This window comes from Callorhinus ursinus, unplaced genomic scaffold, assembly GCF_003265705.2.
Source record: "Callorhinus ursinus isolate GAN/ISIS: 27379988/994484 unplaced genomic scaffold, GSC_fseal_2.0 scaffold60, whole genome shotgun sequence".
NCBI classification, from domain to species: domain Eukaryota; kingdom Metazoa; phylum Chordata; class Mammalia; order Carnivora; family Otariidae; genus Callorhinus; species Callorhinus ursinus.
Genome location: NW_027397122.1, coordinates 6,115,983 through 6,133,526, shown reverse-complemented (window position 1 = coordinate 6,133,526; position 17,544 = coordinate 6,115,983). Strand labels below are relative to the sequence as shown.

Below are 17,544 nucleotides of genomic sequence, written 5' to 3'. Positions count from 1 at the left end.
AACTATCTTCCTGCAAGGCTGTTGCTTCATTGTATAAAAATAGCACCAGCAAGGGCAGTATATTGCAAAATTAAGGTAGTATTGTTCTTTATCTGACACATATAACTAACAAACCGTTCTCTACTGCCAGTTATTTCCAATGGAAAGATTATTTAAGCATTTTGACCCCCATCCAGGGATAGATGTAAGCTTAAGGCTTAAGGTAACAATGTCATCCTTGAATTACATAATTTTTATAACTAGTTTTTAACCAAAGATAATTTCAGGATTCTGAATATTATAACTGGAGCATAAAAACAGACCCACACCAGAGGGTGTGGCAAAACAGATGCATGTTGTGTTTTTCTGCAATCATTGTAAAGTTAAGGGGTATTTTCTTCCATTAGCATTGTTGCAAGTTGTTTCTTTCTCCACTGGTATCGCTAATAGTTGCTATTTTAAATCCTCTGTGTACCACTAATTTAAGACAACTATGCTAGCTTAAGTTGTTTCATACTAGTTTATTTAGGGGTTCCATTTTCACTCCTCAATAGATTTTATGTATTTCTCATATGCTTCTTCACTCATTCATTCATCCAGTTCTGAAGGATCACTGAGTGCTATCTTGATCAGCCAACCATCTTCATAAGAAGATTTGTTGACAAGTCCTGGATTTTCTGCAAGAGCTTCATTAATTTCAGTTACTTCTCCTGATAGAGGAGAACAGAGTTCACTAGCAGCTCTCACACTCTCCAAAGCACCAAACTCATCTTGTTTGTTCAGTTTTGCCCCAACTTCGGGCAGACTACAGTAAACAACATCTCCCAGAGCTTCCTGTGCAAAATTGCTGATTCTCACCGTTCCAATACCATTTTCTGTTGTTATCCATTCATGTTTGTCTGTGAATTTACGCACGGAGAGCAGAGCGGAGCCCGTGCGCAGTGTCCGGATGGCGCCCGCCCTCAGCCCCCAGGGCCCCGTCAGGCGGGGTGCGGCGGGAGCCGAGGCGAAGCGCAGACTGCAGGCCGCAGCCCGCACGCTCCGCACCGCTCACAGCGCCAAGTTCACAAAGGTGCGGGGGGTCGCGGTGCAGGGGACTCGGGAACCCCAGCCGGCCAGAAGTGTGGCATTTTTAAGTCCATAATTGCAGACATTAGTCTGTGCTATACAACCTCTAGAACACATTCAAATTATACACACCACAGAGGACATTAATGTTAAAATGTTCAGGGGCACCTGGGTGGCTCAGTCGGTTAAATGTCTGCCTTCGGCTCAGGTGCTGATCCCAGGGTCCTGGGATGGAGCCCCGAGTCTTGTCTCCTGGCTCAGTGGGGAGTCTGTTTCTCCCTCTCCCTCTGCTCCTCCACCTACTTGTGCTCTCGCTCTCTCTCTGTGTGTGTGTCAAATAAATAAATAAAATATTTTTTTAAAATGCTAAAAAGTTCAAATACAGTTAAGACAACTGGTATTTTTTGGATTATGTTTGTATGGAATATCTTTCCCCATTCTTGCACTTTCTGTCTACCTCTGTCTTGAATTGGAAGTGGCTCTCTTATAAATAGCAGATGGTTTAAATCAGTTTGTGTATGCGGTCTGAAAATCTCTGTCTTAACTGATGCATGCGGATCATTTGCCTTTAAATTAATGATTGCTACAGGAAAGCCTAAATCTGCCATTTTATTATGTGATGTTTGTTGGTTCCCTTTGTTTTCCTTTTCCTGCCTTCCTGTGCATTTCCTTGAACAGTATTTTTTATTCCACCCTGATTTATTTATAGTGCTTTGGAGTGTATCTCTTTTACAGTCTTCTTAAAGTTGTTCTAGATATTACATATTCCACCTGGGACTTACCACAGCCTACTGGTATCAATATTGTACCACTTTGAACAGTGGAAGCCTTCTAGGCAGGTCCCCTTTGCTTCTTCCCTTGTAAAAATCATCATCTGGAGTATCAGCCAACCTTGTGATTTTTGTTTCCATCATCCAGTCTGTTCTACAAAACTCAAAAGAAGGATAATATATTATATGTACCCATGTTTTTGCTTTTTTGTTTCTTTCTTCCTTCCTGATCTCCAAGGTTGTTTTTTTTTTTTTTTTTTTTTAATTATTTTCTTTCTGTTTAAAGAAATTCCTTTAGCCCAGTCTCTCAGGGTAGGTCTGCTGGTGGCAAGTTTTTTGTTTTCCTTCATCTGAGAAGGATTATGTTTCTTCCTTATTCCCCAAGGATAGTTTCACTGGATACAGAATTCTTGGTTTACGGTCCTTTTTTTGTATCACTTGAAGATGATGAGCACTGGGTGATGTAGGGAAGTGTTGATATAGTTATCGTGCACCTGAAAGTAAACTAATCAACTGCATGTTGACTATCCTGGGATTAAAATAAAAAACTTAAAAAAAAAATTGTGTCTCTTTCTTCCAGTTTCTGTGGCTTCAGTTAGGCGAGCTACCATCTATTGGTTGGTGTTCTCTGACAGGTAATATGTAATTCCTCTCTGGCTACTTGCAAGGTTTTTCATTGTCTTTAGTTTTCATATTAATTATGATGTGTCTTGGTGTAGATTTCTTTGGGTTTATCCAAATTTTCTGTGGGGTTCGCCCAGATATTTGAATATGTGAGGTTTACATTTTTTGCCAAATTTGGGAAGTTTTTGGCCATTAATTCTTTAAACAGGAATGCTGAATCTTCTACCATTATCCCACATGTTCCTAAAGATCCGATCACTTTTATGAGGTGGTCTATTTTATCTCTGTTGATCACATTGGGCAAATTTTATTGATCTGCCCCCAAGGTCACAGTTCTGTCTTCTGTCATCTTTACTCTTACTCTACAGCCCAGTCAGGAGTTTTAAAAATTTCTGTTATTATATTTTTTTAATTTTGTAATTTACATTTCATTCTGTTTTATACTCTATTTCTTTGCTGAGATTTTCTAACATTTCATTTTTTTTTAAGAGAGTCTGTAATTGCCCGTTGAGGCCTCTTTGGGATGGCTGCTCTAAAGTTCTCACCCAGTTTTCCCCATATCTGTGTCACTTTAGGGTCGGCATTGGCTGATGGTCCCTTCTCATGTGTTCAAATCGTGATTTTCTTGGTTCGTGGTATGACCAGTGATTTTCAGTTGTATCCTAGACATGTTGTCTATTGTGTTGGGACTCCAATTCCACCTAGATTTCCTCTTTTTGCAGGCAGTCTCCCCATTTAGATTTAACACACAGGAATTGGCCTACTTTTGTGGGCAGCGTTTCCAATGAAAGCCTCGTCATCAGGGCCTTTGTGGTGTTATTTTGTTCTGCTTGGTTTATCTGAGGCTGTTGGGGCTCCCACTGTTCCTTGCTGGCACCATCTGGGGGTGAAAGTATTTTCTCAGGCCAGTCCATGTGGTGCCTGTAGGTGGGGGAAATGGTTCTCCAATCCCTGCGGATGGAGAGTCTCCCCAGACAGGGGCGCCTATGGGGGGATCCCCTGGTTCTGTCTGGCCACCTGGTGTCTTCTGGGAGGAGAGGGGTCTCAGGTCTATGAAGTCAGTGGGGGCTCTAGGGCCAGGCCTTTCACTCAGTCCCCCTCCCTAACAAATTCCCCTCTGTCTCCCTGTCTTTCAGAGTACTCCTTTGGTTTCCAGGATTTATCATGGTACTTAGTGAAGAGGGGCAATGAAGACCTACATCTACAACTGTCTTTTCCAGACCAGAGGTTTCCATCCACTCCTTTTTAGGTTGAAGAAAGGAATACAAATTTGGGAATGTTATATTTCTTGTTGAATTTACCTATTTACCATTTTGAAATATGTCTTAATCTCGATTAATGACTTCTGCCTTAAAATTTTGCTGTGAGTAAAGCATTAGCTTTCTTTTGTTTGTGTTGGTATTGTATATGGTTTTCTATTTTACTCAAACATTTCCTTTAGGTACATATTTATTTCATTTCCCTTGTAGGCAGCATACAGTGGGTTTTGTGTTTTATTAAGTCGACACTGTCTCTTGATTAGAGTGTTTAGTCTATTTACATTTAGCGTAATGTAAATACAATCAGGTTCAAATTGCTCATGTTGCCATGCTTTCGATTTCTCCCATCTTTCATTTGATCTGTCCCTTTCCCCCTCTTTTTAACCTTCTTTCATATTAGGCAAGTATGTTTTATTCCTTCACATTTTCACTCCATTACCTTGTAAATTATTCATTATTTACATGTGTTGTTTAGTGCTTACCCAGCAATTACTACTTGCACCCATGATGTACTTGAGGACCTTCATCCCATCTGGCTGCCAGAGGTCCCGGATCACGTGAAATGTGACACTCCTGAGATGTGTTGTAATTGTATAAAATCCACACTGGATTTCAAATATTTAGCACTCACAAAATAATGCTGAATATCCGTTATTAATTTTTACATCGATTACATACTGAAATAATATTTTTGACATAGAGGATGAAATAAGATACACTGTTGAAATGAACATCATCTGTTTCTTTTTAATTTTTCTCCACATGGCTAGTGAAATATCTACAATTATGCATATAATTTACATTGTATTTCCATCACAAAGAATAGTTTATATCCTGTTTTTAATTAGTGCTTTTGCCTTTCCTACTTACCTAGCACCCATTTGCATGTTTAGTCTTCCAAGGCACCAGAGTTCTGAAATTTCTGCCTAGCAACCACTTCATGCTTGGTTTTGCAGATTCATATCCGGCATGTTGTGTGGTTAGGAGTCAGCACCAGGGGACTTGTGTCCAAAATGCTGAGCCTGCATCCATGCAGTTTCCTTTTCTTTAAGACCTCAGGTTCTCAAGTCCTGGATGGCCTTGTGGCTCCGAGTGCTGATTTAAGTGTCTGCAGGCCAGCGAGCTGCCACAGCCTTAGACCACTGTTTCCTTTCGATCTCTCCACCCTGAACTGAAAGCCTACAGACTCTCTGAGGGGAGAAACCTGGGATCAGTGTCTGGGTTATTGTCACGCCTTTCTCTCTTTCCTCTGGGACTATTGTCCCTCAATTTATGTCTTCTGTGCCTTTATTTCTTTTGATGCTTTTAAACAATGACTCCTGCAATCATTCTAACTTTCCTGTTTTTGTAGACAGGCGGGTTAGTCCACAGCCACGCTTCTGTTCCTGGTGGCAGCAGAAGTCAGCTTGGAGCTCTTGTTTCTTAAGTTTCATCCCAGGGTGGAGTGCAGGTCTAGTTCGATCATTTTGAATCTCTTTAAAATTTGTGAGTAAGTAGTATCCTTTATTCTCAGTTAGGGCCTCAGATGAAGTTTTAATATCAGGAAATATGCTCTTTAAAATCTTCCAAGCCCTGTGACTGGAGAGCAGGAGCACTGTAGAAAGAGAGATGTTATGTATGGAAGCCTAAGGAACTTGGCTCTCATCCTAGAAAGTTAAGAGTAATTATATGAGGGGCACCTGGGGGGCTCAGTTGGTTAAGTATCTGCCTTCGGCTCAGGTCATGATCCCAGGGTCCAGGGATTGAGCCCTGCATCAGGCTCCCTGCTCAGCAGGGAGTCTGCTTCTCCCTCTCTCTCTGCCTGCTGCTCCCCTTGTTGTGCGCGCTCTCTCTCTGTGTCAAATAAATAAATAAATACAATCTTAAGAAAAACAAAAAAAGAGTAATTATTGAGCATAATAATTACTATTACAATTCGTTTTATTGGATTCTTACAGTATTACAAGAATGTTCCAGGCATTATTCTAAGTGCATATTATGTGTTCACTTCCAGAACTCACAGCGATGTTTACCTCATCATTACTTGTCATGTCTTATAAATGAGACACTCGGGACCAGAGAGGTCAAAACCTCCAAAGATGCTGTTCAAGGTCACACAGTGAGTGAGCAGCAAAGACAGGGAAAATGATCAGAGCAGAGATTGTTGTTGAAATGGAAATACAATGCATGTTTATGACCAATATTTTACTTTATTTTATTGCTTCTAGTTGCCCCTGTTGATCTGCATCCACTAAAGTTAAGACATTCATTGTTCCCCGGCAAGGGTACAATCTATAAGAGAGAAGGCAGAGGTTATATTTAGCAGACGTAGATCAGACTCATGGTCTGCCCCCTGGAGCAGAGCCTGGGGATCCTGCAAGCTTGGGCAGTCCCACTCTTCAGAGAACGATGCTTTCCCTCACAGGAGTAGAGGTGATGGCTCAGGAAGGTGGTCTCGCGATGAAGCTGTAGGGTGCAAATCTTCACTGTAGGTCAAAGCAAGATGCTGAGAGTTCCCAGCAGGATGTTCCAAGGGCTCAGAGATCCCCTTCGGGAACTGAGCAAGGGCCAAACCTTGTGTGCCCTGGAACAATGTGACCACCCCCTTGTGCTTCTGTCCCTCAGTGGGAGAAACTGCAAAATTACATGGCACAAGGGGGGATGCCCAGAGGAGCACCACATGGGGAGAATAACACAATCTATCACAGTAAGCACCCTGCAGCTTGCATTTAGACATCAGGAAAAAGGATAAGAGGAGAAAACATAGAGAAAGGCTATCTTTCTGTGCCAAAGGGACCACTTTGTAAGGCAGCGTGACTGATAATATTGTTGGATCAACAGGTGATCCCAGGAATGGAACTGAGTGCACAGAGGTGCATTATATGTATTTGAAGATTCAGGAAGTGTCGTTTTGATGAGGGGTTACTGACCTCTGAATTAGGTAGCAATGGAAAGGTGGAGGGGAAGAGAGAGATCAGAAAAGATGATATGAAGTGGTGGATGGGGGTTTGAACAAGGAACGGTAGAAGACGGTGCTGTTTTTCAGTTGGGGAAAGGGATCCTAGGAAGGAGGTCAAAAAAAGTGGGGGAAGAAATAATGCTTTTGGAAAGCAGGATGAGCTCAGCTAGGGGCTCTCGCACAACTGGATTTCTGTAATTTCTCACGTGCCACCAAGCCCTTTGCATAAGCCGTCCAGGTGCTCAAAGAGTCAAGCTGACCTAGTCTTCTGGGAGCACCTGCTCATCCAGCAGGTCTCCAAGAAACACCTCGTGCTGTGTCCCTAATTGGATGAAATGTCCCACTTTCACCCGACCTTCCTCTTTCATTACGTTTTCCTTTTGTTTGCAATGACTTTTCCTTTTTCACAGCTTTTTCCTTCACTCAGTTGTGACATCCATGAAGGAGGGCATTAAGTCTGTCCGGCTCACTGCGCATTCCCTGTGCTGAGCACACTGTCTGTCCCATAGCAGGTGCTTTCTGAATACATGTTGAATGAAGGAATAGATGACAGCATTGACAGATGGTGCTTGCTCATCATCTGGGTGGGCTGCTGTCTTGGCCTTGCTCTTCCTGAGAAACTTTCATCTGCAAGAACCGTGGAGCATTTCTCAGTCTGGTCTCAGAATACCGCATGCCTATTAGCACTACTACTACTATTTTGTCTTGCCTATTGATCAAACAATGAATCTGTGAGTAACTTTGGATCAGTAGGGTTCCTAAGAAACCAGCATGCAACGAGGAAGGATGGCAAACATCTCAGACTTAGACAAGATCCATCCTGTCTCCCCTCTGCCAGACGTTGCTGGTCAATAGCAGCCAGCCGTCCTTCTGTGTGAGAAAAAAATGTTAACTTTGCAAATGTCTCCCGGATAATGCCTGTCAATTGATTGAATTTCAGCAAGTTCTAAAGGAAGAGAATGTGGAAATCTCTCTATATTAAGGAGTGATCACTAGGATCCATTACTTGCTTACATTTGAAGAAAGAAAAAGAGATACGCACAAAGGATAAACTAAACACTGATACAAAAATTTACTGTGTAGCAGGGAGGATTTGGTTGGGGAATATAGGCATGAAAGCAAGTCTTACCGAGGATATCTTTTAATATAACTTGGACTTTTGAAATATACAATTATTTTACATGTTCAAAAGAAAATCTTCCCTAAAAAGCACACCCTGAGGTTGAAAACTGAAACAAATGAACCCATATATTAATATAACCACAAAAATGAAATTATTATAACTAATGATTTCAAATGTGGTAATCTGATGACGCATCCCTTAGTTGATCATATTCTATGGGTTCAAAAAACTGCAAAGAATTTTACTATTTTGTTAATTATATTATTGTAAGTAGTAATATTGATCTTTTAAAATTTTTTGATGAAGGTAAGGTCATGTTTTGCTTCAAAAAATAATTCTAACTCAGAAGTGTAGAAAGAATGATAGAATTAGTATAAAAAAGACACAGACGTAGTGAAAAGAAGGGCCACATGCACCCCGATGTTCATAGCGGCAATGTCCGCAATAGCCAAACTGTGGAAAGAGCCGAGATGCCTTTCAGCAGATGAATGGACAAAGAAGATGCGGTCCATCTCTACAAGGGAATATTGCTCAGCCATCAGAAAGGATGAATACCCAAGTTTTACATCAACGTGGATGGGACTGGAGGAGATGATGCCAAGTGAAATAAGTCAAGCAAGAAAGTCAATTATCATATGGTTTCACTTATTTGTGGAACATAAGGAATACCATAGAGGACATCAGGAGAAGGAAGGGAAAAATGAAGGGGGGAGAAATCGGAGGGAGAGACGAACCATGAGAGACGATGGACTCTGAGAAACAAACTGAGGGTTCTAGAGGGGGGCGGTGGGGATGGGTTAGCCCGGTGATGGGTATTAAAGAGGGCACGTTCTGCGTGGAGCACTGGGTGTTATGCACAAACAATGAATCATGGAACACTACATCAAGAACTAATGATGTAATGTATGGTGACTAACATGGCATAATTAAAAAAAAATTCACCATTTTCCAACACTCATGAAATATTCTGTGAAGTCAGAAATTTTTAGGGGTGGCTAAATCATGGAGGTTGCTGGTGAATAGAATTCTTACAGTGCAAAAGGCAGACTGTCACCCCAAATAACTCGCTCAGCACGGGAAAACGTAGCTTTCACTGCAGATAGAAGCATTACCAGCAGTGAGGCATCCTGAATAGCACGTGTGTGCAGGTGACATGGCAGGAAAACCATGACGTCACCTAAAAATTACTCTTGCCACAGGTGTTTGATCCAATCTCATCGAATCTTTAGACCCAAATCCACTCAGGAAAGGCAGGGATGGAGCCATGCCTGTCAACCTTGGCTGTGCACTGAGATCACTGTAGATCTTGAGAAAATGCTGATGTCTGCCTTCTACCTCTGAGATTGTGCAGAACCAGAGAAATTTGAATGTGGGCTGAACATGAGGGAACTATTCTTTAATTAGCTCTGATAATCATATTATGATTCTACACAAGTGATAAATCGGCCTCAAAGGCCAAAGACATTGAGATTAATAGTAGCTTTTAAATCCATATTTGAAGTCAATTTGAAATAATTATTGAAAACAGCATTTTATTTTTTTAAAAGATTTTATTTATTTATTTTATTTTTTAAAAGATTTTATTTATTCATTTGAGACACAGATACAGAGAGAGAGAAAGCATGAGCAATGGGAGAGGCAGAGCGAGAGGGAGAAGCAGACTCCCCGCTGAGCAGGGAGCCCGATGTGGGACTCAATCCCAGGACCCTCGGATCAGGACCCGAGCCGAAGGCAGATCCGTAACCATCTGAGCCACCCGGGAGCCCTATTTATTTATTTTAGAAAAAGAGAGAGCATGAGTGGGGAGGAGCTGAGGGAGAGGGGGCTGGAGGGGGGAAAGAACCTCAAGCAGACTCTGCACTGAGTGTGGAGCCCAATGCAGGGCTTGATCCCACGACCCTGAGATCATAACCTGAGCCAAAACCAAGAGTCAGATGCTTAAACCACTGAGCCACCCAGGTGCCCCTGAAAACAGCATTTTAAAACATTAAGCTTAACTAAGAAATAATTAGGGCCTTCCTTACCCCCAGAGTCATTATTTCTGCTGGAGTATTACAGTTTCCATAACACCTATCACCAACGGCAGTGATGTCATTCATTTTCTGGGTTATGTGTTTGTACATCTAGGGGCTTCCTCTTGCCTCTGCCTACCAAAGCAGTAAACCGTAACCAATACCACATTCCTAGAAAGACTGCAGACATTAGGGCCACCATCAAGGTTTTTAAAAAATGCAGGGATGGTGGTTCCCGCCACATCCTCAGTCAACTGACTTTGCAGGTGCCGAGGACAGATGGATCTCGGGGATGGACTCAGGTGGTGATGCTCTTTCAGGTGGGGGTTGGTGGTGTTAGCACATTAACGAGCCTCTGGTACCTGGCCTACTGCTACTGATCCAGTGAATGCTTTTTCTCTACACCTGCTAGAAAAAACTACCGGCATTTCTTCCTCATCTCAATGTGAATATGTTCATTTATATATAATATCTATATTACATTTACTATAAGTATTATTATGTATTCATGTTATGTGTTTTTCTGTGGTCTTAGTCAGTTTAGGCCATTCTGACAGAATATCATCGACTGTGGAACTTAACAGAAACTTTTTTCTCACCATTATGGACACTGGGAGGTGCCAGATCAGAGCTCCTACAGATCCGGTGTCTGGGGGGACTTGCTTTGTGGCTCCCAGATGGCTGTCCTGCACCGTGTCCTCACACGGTGGAGAGCCCACCAAGAGAGAGGCCAGGCTCTCCCATCTCTCCTTACAAGGGCACTAATCGCTGTGTGGGGGGGTCCACCATCATGACCTAATCCTGCCCAAAGGCCCCAGCTCCCCATGCTGTCACTTTGGGAGTCAGGATTTCGATGTATGAATCTTGGGAGGTTGTGATAGACTTCCGTGTGTGGTGTTCGTGTTTTCCTCCTTCTCCTGTGTCCTGTGTTAGCCAACACAAGGTGTTTTCCTCATAGTTGACTTACATGTCCAGATGTCTACAGGCCATCCCAGGAGAAGTGTGAACATCCCTCGGGAACTCTTCCCCCTTTTGGGGAGGGGTTCGCACACATTAGTGGTGTAAGAGAGTCTTGGGTCAGAAGTCTATTCATCGTCTGACCCTCCCCCCTTGTGCCCTCATTCACACCAAGGATGGATGGGATATTTCTGGACCCCACGTATTAGCATTTAGCCACCATCTCAAAACCCTCTGAAAGTCCTGGCATGGCTTTTTCCCTCCTGAGCACTGTCACCTTGGCCTGTGGTTGTAGGTCACCTTGACAAAAGCACAGAGGGATACTTACACGTTGTATTTATGACATTCTGCAGGGACAACTGGTCTCCACTTGCATCAAGGAGCCTGGGTTTGTAAACTGACCCGGGTCGGGAGTTGGGAAGGACACTGAATTCAGTCTCCATTGTGATGACATATGCACTTTTAGGATGCTTATAGCTCATCAAAAACAGAGTTTTTTCCCCTTGTGTTCTTAGTTATAGACATCCAGTAAATCTGCAGTGGTTGCCCACACATTTCATTATCAGGACTCCAGTGAACAGTAGTGAATGACTAGCACAGAGCCCTGTGATCCAAACCACCTTCACTGCTTCTTCATTCCTGCTGCTTATTCTGGAAACTGTGCCCTCCTTGCCTAAGTGGCTAAATACTGCCACCTGGCCTTGCCATGCTGCTATTTTACCGTTAGCTTAAAACCTTGGTACCATGATAACCTCTGTTTTTCGGTAGCGCCTGCAAATAGTCTTTGAGTTATAGGAAGGCCAACAGATCAGGAGGCAATCTCTATTGCAAACACAGTTTACGACTCACAGTTCCCAAGAGGAGGGGGCAGGCCATGGTTGGGAGCACAGGGAAACACTGGGGTCTGGCCAGGGACAGAGGGGGTGGTGAACTGTGGACAAGGGCCTTTACTGTGGTTTTCAGGCTTACTATTGGCTAGTTTAAATAAATTCAGTAAGTTCTGGGGCATAGGGCTCTCTGTAGTTGTCTGGTACCTGGCTCTGGGGTGATTAGGGCAGGTATATCGTGGCCTGGGAACTGGCTAATTCTGGGAAGGGGCAGTCCCTCCAAGGTCAGCAGGGCCTCAGAAGTCAAAACATCCTAACACAGAAGTTAAAAGAGGCAGTTAATACTCTCCTACTGTCATTCCTACTGAGTACATCCATTGCAGCGGGGAGAAGGGTGCAGTGTACCCTCACCAGTGGATCTCACAATGCCTCTGCAAAGGGCATATCCCCAGGCCCCCTGAGGACATAGGCAACATTCACAATTCATACGCCCTGACATTCTGATATCCACAGACCTTTCAGAGCCTTCCTATATATTATCCCATAGAATTTCTGTTGTCTCTACTTTATTGAACATAGTTTATCACTGTGCCACGTTTTCAGTTAACTAACCAAGCAAACTTTTAGAAATATTTCTTTTTATTAAATTAAAAAAAATTTTGAGAGACAGAAAGTGCTGGAGTGGGGGGGGGGAGGAGCAGAGGGAGAGGGAGAAAGAGAGAATCTCAAGCAGACTCCCCACTGAGTTGAGCATGGAACGCTACTCAGGGCTCGATGCCATGACCCTGAGATCATGACCTGAGTTGAAATCAAGAGTCGGATGCTTAACCCACTGAACCACTGGGGCGCCCCTAGTATCCTTTGTATGATATTTATCTTTGTCTGATATTTATCTTTTTTCTCTTTATATAAGCAATCCTTCAGAGATGCTGCCCCTGAATGTCTTCCCTATTTTATTAGCTGGCACTGCTACCTTTTTTCCTATGTCAACTTCCAGCCTCCGGTCTCAGAGCTGATGAGCATGGACCCAGTACATGGTGAACACATGGTCTAATTTTATTCTAAGTTCCTTGGTGATGAATGAAATTGCCAGACTCTAAGAAATATGTCTTGGGAGCGTGTCACCCTGGCAGAGTTTCCCATGATTAGTGAGCGAGGTCAACAAAATGAGATTGACTAAAGGGTGTCTTTATGGAATTGATGGTGAATGCATTCATCACTCAATCCCTATGCAAGCCTGGGGAAGGCTAGTGGGGAATCCCTATTTGGGGAGGTGTTGTGGTTTAATGGATATTGTGAAGGTCATGTGTCTGGCCCTGGCTTTGCCATGCATTTCTGGGTGAATTTGAGCAATTTCTTTTATCTCCTTGGGTCAGCTGCTTCCTCAGTGAGTGAACTCCAAAGTCTGAAGCTCCAACATCCTCTGTCTCTAAGAGTGTCAGAAAAATGCTGCTTGATAACTTAGAATTCAGAGTCCTTAGTTTTTATTTTAAAAAGGGGGAATTTCAAGTGGGTGAAGTATTGTCAGCTGGGAATAAGGCAAAAAAACCCCCAAAGAACGCAGAACCAAGGAGCTCCATTGACCAGATCGTCACGCAAATGGCCCTTCCTATTTTCATGGGATGAAGTGGAGATTTGAATGTGGCTTTGAAGACTTTCCTGTTCTCGCCCCCTCCTGCCAGAGAAATGGGAGCCCCACCTTATTTTTATAATTCTCTTCTCGGTCACCTCCTCTCTGATTCTGACTCACAAACCAATTCTCATTCTCAGCTTCTTTTTTTTTAAATTTTTTTTATTGTTCTGTTAATCACCATACATTACATCATTACTTTTTGGTGCAGTGTTCCATGACTCATTGTTTGTGCATAACACCCAGTGCTCCACGCAGAACGTGCCCTCTTTAATACCCATCACCAGGCTAACCCATCCCCCACCCCCCTCCCCTCTAGAACCCTCTATTTGTTTTTCAGAGTCCATCGTCTCTCATGGTTCGTCTCCCCCTCCGATTTCCCCCCCTTCATTCTTCCCCTCCTGCTATCTTCTTCTTTTTTTTTCTTAACATATGTTGCATTATTTGTTTCAGAGGTACAGATCTGTGATTCAACAGTCTTGCACAATTCACAGTGCTCACCATAGCACCTACCCTCCCCAATGTCTATCACCCAGCCACCCCATCCCTCCCATCATTCTCAGCATCTTGATCTGACATTCTTTCTCCCAGAGTGCTGAAGCCTAGAGAATCCGCATCTCTGAAATATTCCCAACTTCTCCCTGCTCTGAGCTCAAAGCTGTGCTCTGCATTGATTGTCACTTGCACAACTCGAGACCACTGCCAGTGGTGGGGTGCAGTCCTCCTGGGTGACCACAGTCTCCTGGAGGCTGGGACCTTACTGCATTGATATCTGATAAAACGACTAACCGAAGGCATATGTTAGCGTTTACCCTGAATTTAATGAAGCCAGAGGCAAAGTAAAGGCAATTCTCCTCTGTCTAGTAAACCATATGCTTTCGATAATAGAGAACTTGAAAAAAATAGGATATTTTTGACTTTTGAATGAATTTATTATTAATTACTAATTTATGGCTATATAATTTATTTGCCTGGCTATTTATCACTTTTTATTTTATTTTTAAAGATTTTATTTATTTATTTATTTGACAGAGAGAGACACAGCGAGAGAGGGAACACAAGCAGGGGGAGCGGGAGAGGGAGAAGCAGGCTCCCCGCTGAGCAGGGAGCCCGACCCGAGGCTCAATCCCAGGACCCCGGGATCATGACCTGAGCCGAAGGCGGACGCTTAACGACTGAGCCACCCAGGCGCCCCTATCTATCACTTTTTAATTAAACACACACATCTATGGAATTTGCTATGCACCTTGCATTTTTCCAAGCCCTTTACAGGTACTAGTTGGTTTAATTTAATGCTTACAGCGGCCACCTGAGGTCCTTGCTTTATCTTCATTTTACAGAGGTGGGGGCTGAGACACAGTGAGCTTGGTAACTTCCCAGGCAGTCAAAAGCCTGTGTTGATCTTTCCTTTTTCAAGTGGTTTATGTAGTCAAGCAATTTTAAAATACAGCAAGAAAATATTTTTTCCCATTGCATATCCGACCGAGAGTAGTTGCTTTTAAATCAATTAAGAGACTCTAGTTTTTTCAAAGTTTGGCGGCACTGCAGACCAGCAGAGAGGAGAAAAGAACCCCCAGGACCAGCCCCCCAGTGTCGGCTGTCTCCCGCTTGCACACAGGAAGACGTCCCTTAAATTCAAAACGGTGCTCACAGAATGGAACAAAGAGGCTCTTCTAAGACAATAAGACCTGGGGATGGGCAGTTACTTTTGGAAGTATTTATCTCCAGTGTTTCCAATAAAATGGAACGTCTTTCCTCAATTCTACTTTGAAAGAAATATTGCTACCATAGATCACAATGCAGGCCAGGGGACAGAAATTGTACTTTTCAAGTTTTCCTCTTGGCGTTTAATGGCGTGGCAAAGTTCTAGAGATCTTTCCCAGGATCTCCTCCTCCAACTGGTGCCTCATCTCAGATACACACCCCACACCATGCACAAGTGCTCATCGTGAACTGCAGTTGCATTAATGCAATCACAACGACGCTTTCTGTACACAGCTGCAGAATACTACTTTTATCACCTAGAACAGCCTCAGAAAGGGGAGATCAAGTCAGTGGCATGCTACAGAAGGTAACAACTAGGCGCTCAGAAGCAGCGTGTCTCACGACAGTGACGGTGTTAGACCCGCAAGAGGTTCAAGTTCATGTACAGGTCACATGTTCATGGACATTGTCACCTATTTTAGGACCAGGCTTATGGTAGGGGCCCAATAATACATTTGTTCAATAAATAAATTTACGCAATGATTTTGCCAAAGAAAATACAAAGACCAAGGAAATGAAACAATGTTTTTTAATGCCACATGAACGTGAGGTAGCAGAGAATCATTGGATCCAGGTCTTCTGACTTTATACATTATGTTCTTTCCAGTGCACCATGGTCATTATCTGCATAGAATGTGGCTAATCATTTTGGTTTCAAAAGTAATGTGCAATGCTTATTGTTGGAGTATAAATCAATTTGGTTATTGCATATTTGCCTAAAATAATTTCTGCCATTTATTTCGGTGTAAAAAGGATCCTGAACAGCAAAGAAAGTTCTGTTATTATTATTTTACATTTCCTTTGGTGCCCCTACCCCACCCTTCTCCTGAAAATACATGGGCTGCAAGGATGGCTGTGCATGCAGGTTGGGTGATGGGCAGGTAGGACTGGGGAGCAGAGCAGAAGCATTCAACTTGACTGTGAGTTTGGAAATAGATGTGCTTCATTAAGAAATTTCAACAGAAACGAATGCATGCCTTTACACCATCAATGACATGATCATGCTGCTTCTTTCTCTTTGCCCATTGATTTATGGGATTATGTTAATAGATTTCTTAATTGAGTACTACTGGTGAATTCCAGAGTTATGCCCTAAATGATCATGTATACCATATATCAAATGCACTTTGAGGACCCTACCCATGCTCTGTCCGGATCCCCTGGGTTCTCACTTGTAGGCTCTGTTCACCCCTCCTCCAGCTTCTGAAGAGCCCACATCCAGGACTTGTTTTGGGCCACTGGAAACTTCTGGAGCCACTTTGCTGATCCCTGGAGAACACAATGCCTACGATTTTACATTTCCTAGACTGCTGGCAACCAGCACCCAAGAGCAGGACACCCAGCTCCTCACCTGGAGGCTGGACACACCCTGAGATGCAGGAACACTGGGGTCTCCCTTCAGGATCCGATGAAGCCGCTCCCCCTGGGACTGCACACTGCCCCCCCAGCCCCGACTCCCTCTCCCTGCCCTCTGTTCTCCTCTCTCACCTGTTTCCCCTGCGAGTATTTCCTGAAAAGACCAGCTGCCTCTGAATCTGTGATCTGCATTGTACTGTTTGCTTGTGGGGAGCTGACCTTAAATAAGTACTCTACCAGATTTGATTTGCTCATATTTAGTTTTGATTTCCGCCTTCGTGTTATTTCCTATTGTTGCTGTAACAAAATTACCGCAAACTTAGTGGATGAGAGCAACGCAAATTCATCCTCCTGCAGTTTGGAGGGAGCGTCCTAACACGGGTGCCCACACTGCGCTCCTCCCGGGGGCTCTGGGCGAGGATTTGTTGCCTGGCCTTTTCCATCTGCTTCCATGGCTGTGCCCCCCCATCACCCCATCACATCTGTCCTGCCCCCCACTTCCCTCCTAAGGACCCCGATGACGGGCCACCTGGATGACCCAGGATGATCTCTCTAGCTCAAGATCCCCAACTGAACCACACCTGCAAGTACCTCTTGTCAGGAAAGGTAACCTCATCACAGGTCCTCGGAAAGAGAAGGGGACATTTTGGAGGAGAGGACTTTTCTTTCTACCCTAGCAGCTATATTCGTAAGTGAGATTGACCTATAATGTTTTTATCTTTTTTCTGAATGTTTGTCCAATATTGCTGTTAGAATAATAGCATTTATTGAGATTACTTTCTTTTTAGTCTAAAACTTTTTATATAGCAAGAAAATCCATTATTTTTGGAAAATATTAAAAAATCCCCTATAAAATCAACATGGGTGGACAACTCTTGAAAACTGCTTCTTAAAAATATGAAATATTTAAATACTGGGTGTTATATGCAACTAATGAATCATGGAACACTACAACAAAAACTTATGATGAACTATATGCTAGCTAACTGAACGTAATAAACAATTTTAAATACACATATATCCAATTATTTCTAATTTTTTGTTCTCTCAGAGTTTTTCTTTCTCCTTGTGTTGGTTCTGGAAATGTTTTACTGGACTTTTGACGTAATGTTTTTCAAATTCATTTCCAGAACATTATACAGGGTAATGTCCTCGTACAGTGTGATGTCATTGTATGGGATGACGTCCTTGTACGGGATGATGTCCTTGGGCAGAGTGTTGTCCTTGTACGGGATGA

General features: G+C 43.1%; 1 pseudogene; it reads right to left on the bottom strand.

Annotated features, from left to right (window-relative positions):
- Nucleotides 1-501: 501 nt before the first annotated feature.
- Nucleotides 502-17,544, bottom strand: part of LOC112809740 (glycine cleavage system H protein, mitochondrial-like) — a 27,087-nt pseudogene continuing 10,044 nt past the window's right edge.